At 50.6% G+C, this 4,631-nt stretch overlaps 1 long non-coding RNA gene across 1 annotated transcript; it reads right to left on the reverse strand.

Annotated features, from left to right (window-relative positions):
- Nucleotides 1–1,110: 1,110 nt before the first annotated feature.
- On the reverse strand, nucleotides 1,111–4,410 carry LOC122683797. The gene is made up of 3 exons (XR_006337831.1): nucleotides 4,334–4,410; nucleotides 2,660–2,889; nucleotides 1,111–1,454 (listed from the first exon to the last, which is right to left on the reverse strand). It is a non-coding gene; the product is annotated as an uncharacterized LOC122683797 (long non-coding RNA).
- Between the last annotated feature and the right edge of the window lie 221 nt (nucleotides 4,411–4,631).

The following is a 4,631-nucleotide window of genomic DNA, read 5'->3' on the forward strand; positions in this document are numbered from 1 at the left end:
CCTGACTCTATTCCCAATTCCCACTGCGTGCTTTTCCCTGGGACCCGGCCAGTTCCTCTTCCTCCTCCTCCGAACACAGAATCTTCAGGCCTCATGCCCCCAGCACACAGACAGTGAGAGCCAGGTAACTTGTCTTTCCTCCCCCAGCAGGCTCTGCAGCGAAGGAATAGAACTGCTTTCCGAGCCTAAGCACCATCTAGATCAGAACTAAATCCTCCTGTGATTGGTTTGGGGCTGATTTCCGTGCTAATCGGAAATGTCTGCCAACATTTACAGAGCGTCCCCACGAGCCAGGATGTTCACACATCGGCACGTCTCATCCTCATAGCAACCTGCTCACGTGGGAACAATTACTCTCTCCACTCCCCAGCGAGGTTAAGTATATTTCTCGGGGTCACAGAGCTGGTGACAGGCAGAGGCTGGATTCAACCCCAGACAGCCCAAGAGCCCACTCTCTCAGCCAGAGTCTGGAGGGCCTTGTCTCATCGAGGGTCCCCATCCCCAGGCCTCCATCACCCAGTCATCCCCTGCTGCTGGATTTGCCCCGATGTTTGGTAATCCTTGCCGTGTCGCGAGCATCCCACATGTAACGGCATCAAACAAGAACCATCGTATCATGTTCAGGGATTCTGCGCTCAAGAGTTTTGACAGGCGGACGGGGGCATGGTTTGAAGGCCCAGCGGGGAAGACCTGAGTGGTGAGGGGCTGGGGTTACCTGGATGCTTCTTCACTCTTAGCACCTGCGGTGGACTGACTTGGGAGTGGGTTCAGCTGAGAATGCATATGGAGCGCCTGCAAGTGACTTCTGTGGGTGCCGTGGGCTTCCTGCCAGGGGCGGCTGGGATCTGAGCGGGACTCTCCTGGGAAGGAACTTGCCAAGAGAACTGAGAAGGAACTATCCAAGAGAACTGGGCAGAAGCTTGGACCTGTTGGGACGCAGCCTAGGAATCACACAGCATCCCTGCTGCCGCAGGTAACCGAGGTCCCCGGTGATGGAGGAGGAGACCCCCCCCCACTTCTTGATGGGAGACTGGCGAGGTCACACCGCAGAAGAATGAGAGAGATGGGAGAGGACCTGGGGCCATCTTTGGAAAACACAGTCTGTACTCACCGGCCTAGCCCCAGCCTCCCTCCTCCAAAAACATTTTTGTCTCAGTTACAGTTCTCCCTCTGGCCCCAGGGTACTAACTTCCTATTCTGTGTTCTGGTTTCCCTGGGAATGGGAAGCCAGCCCTGATGGGTGGCATACAAGCATCTGTTGGGTGTACTAGGTTTTCTAGGGATGATACCGGGAACAAAATGAGCCCTGATCAGAGAGGCCCAGCTGCTCCCCACGGTGGCCTCCTGTTCATGGTATCCTGGAGTGTTTCCTGGTACTTAGGTGATAGAAGACAACAACACTGCTTCACTTCATCATCTCTGGGCATTTCGGATCCAAATCCATCCTCCAGTTTCTGTTGATGGAGGAGCTTGTTGAGAACATGGGTCCCAGGAACCCACCCCCAGGGTCTGGTTGAAATGGTCTGGGATCAGGCAGCATTGGTGGGGTGTTTTTTTGGTTTTGTTGTTGTTGTTTGATTTTGTTTTTGTAGTTGTTTTTTGACTGCACTGGCTCTTAGTTGTAGCATAAGCGTTCTAGTTTCGTGATGAGGGATCAAACTCTGACCCCCTGCCTTGGGAGAGTGAAGCCTTAACCACTGGACCGCTAAGGAAGTCCCAGCACTGGTGGTTTTCTTGCAGGGTTCCTGAGTCTGAGAACACCTGTGTTAGATCATGTGCCTTTGTGATCACTGGGCTAGACCACCTTCCTTCTCCAGAAGCCAAGTGGGTACATGATACCTTCACTGGCTACTAGACAGAACATACTCTTTTTAAAGAGCTTGAAAAGTGTTGTCACCTGCCCACTGACCAAGGACAAGTAGCTATTTGTGCTGAAAAAGAAAATGGTGCAGATTCAACCTGTTTAGCTACTGTGCTCCTTTACAGTGGCCTATCAACAAAGAACTGAGATGCAGGCTCCTTGTGTGGTTAAAACTCTTAATTATAACTCAAGAGCAGGGGCTAAGACCATTTCCCAAAGGACTACTGGCCTTTAAAAATGACTCTCCAGGAGAAGACAGGAGGAGGCTCCCTTTAAACTTGCTTTTCCTTGGTCTGGGGCAGTGCACACAGGGCAACTTCACAAATGATGCTCAAAATATGTTTAAAAGCAACTTTTTAAGAAATTTTGTGTTTATGTGCTCCGTCGATCAGTTGTGTCTGACTATTTGTGGCCCCATGGACAGTATCTTGACAGACTCCTCTGTTCATGGAATTTTCCAGGCAAGACTACTGGAGTGGGTTGCCATTTCCTCCTCCAGGGAATCTTCCCGACCAGGGATTGACCCTGTGTCTCTTGCATCTCTTGCATTGGCAGTCAGGTCCTTTACCACTAGTGCCACCTGGGAATGCCCGAAAGCTGGAGCTAGTACATCGGAATATTTTACATACTCCTAAAATGCCAAGTGGCTGATCCCATCTCTTTTTTTTCTAGTTTGGTGTGAAACTCACAAGGATCAATGTAAGCAGTTTATTCATAACCGAGCAATAAAACCATGACAAGAACAAGCCCGCTGCCCAAGTGGGGATGGGCCATGTCTCCTTCTGTGTACAAACTCACCAGACTGCAAAACTGTTGGCTTGTCTCCCGAGGTGAGAAGCATGTCCTCGGTGTTTGCTCAGAGCTGCTTCCTGCAGGCAACTCAACTCATGTCCCAGGACGGGATCAAAAAGGGGCGAGATGCGTCTTCCCGCGCTAGGGAGGCCACCTTGGTTTTGACCAAGAGCCTCAGGTCTTGGTAGCAGCTGCCCTCGGTGGAGCGGCCTTGGTCGGATTACTCAAACTCCCATCTGGAAATAGGAGACAGTGGTGGACCTTGCCCCCTGGGGTTGTTAGGAGTTAACACACGTGAAATACTTCAAATGCTGCCTGACTCAGAGGAGACATTGTGAAGCTTCACCGGCCTCCCTCGTGCTGAAACGGTCATGGACGGGGAGGTGGTTTCCTCCAGGGGATGAGGTTGCCTGCCCACCCCACCCCCCAAATTTATAATAACCCACACACAGCACTGCTGCAAAGCTCTGCTGGGTGTCCATATCCACCTCGCACACACACACACCTCACACACACACCTCATATCCACACATGCATGCACACCCACCTCACACACACACACATCACACACACACACACCTCACACACACACCTCATATACACACATGCATGCACACCCACCTCACACACATGCATACACGCACAGCTCACATACACACACGTACACACACGTACCTCACACACACACCCCTCACACACACACCTCATATACACACACACACGCCCACCTCACACACACACACAACTCACACACACATACCTCACACACACCCCTCACACACACATCTCATATACACACATGCACGCACACCCACCTCACACACACACACAACTCACACACATGCATACACACACATACCTCACACACACCCCACACACACACCTCATATACACACATGCACACACACCCACCTCACACACACGCATACACACACACCTCACATACACACACATGCACACACACATACACACACCGCTCACACACACACATGCACACACACACATCTCATACACATGTGTACACATACCTCACACATGCATACACACACACCTCACATACACACAGACACACACACACCTCACACACACCCCTCACACACACATACACACACATCTCACACACACATGCATACACACACCATGTGCACACACATACACACACACACACGTCTCTCACACACACACCTCACACACACACCTCACACACACATACACACACATCTCACACACACATATACACACATCTCACACACACATACACATGTCCCTTACACACACAGCTTGTGCTCACACACACACACAGACACACACACACCTCTCACACACACATACACACACATCTCACTCACACATGCATACACACACACTATGTGCACACACACCACATACACACACACACGTCCCTTACACACACAGCTTGTGCTCACACACATACACACACGTGTGCACACACACTCCTCCCCTGATGACCTCCTCACTCTCAGTGGCTCCTGCACACAGTAGGTGCTCAACCCATGCACCTTGGCTAGAATTAATGTAACTCTGATCACCTGGGCAGGAAGGAGCAGGCTTGGAAAGTCATCCCTGGCCTCTAAGGCTAAGGACAATGCGAAGCCTCTGAACTCTTGGATTCTCCTAGAAGCTCCCATGGGCTCAGAAGCGATTTCTCCTCCTTCTCACCTTCTTCCAGGAAGTGGTGCTTCTCTCTCCCCGGCAAACCCCAGGTCTCAGGCACTCTCCACTAACGTCAGGGCCAGTTTGAAGTTTGCTCTGTTTTCAGCCCTCCCGGCTGGGAAGGTTTATACTTATTTTTTTAATAACATATTAACTTATTTTAACTTTTTCTCTTTAAATAAATGCACACTTACAGAAGAGTGGCCAAAACAGTACCAAAATTCCCACATACCTTCACCCAGGTGCAGACCTGTTATTAACATTTTGCCCAATTTTGCCACATCATCCCTCTTTTTCTAGCTAA

The sequence above is a fragment of the Cervus elaphus genome, chromosome 25 (genome assembly GCF_910594005.1).
Source record: "Cervus elaphus chromosome 25, mCerEla1.1, whole genome shotgun sequence".
In the NCBI taxonomy this organism is placed as follows: domain Eukaryota; kingdom Metazoa; phylum Chordata; class Mammalia; order Artiodactyla; family Cervidae; genus Cervus; species Cervus elaphus.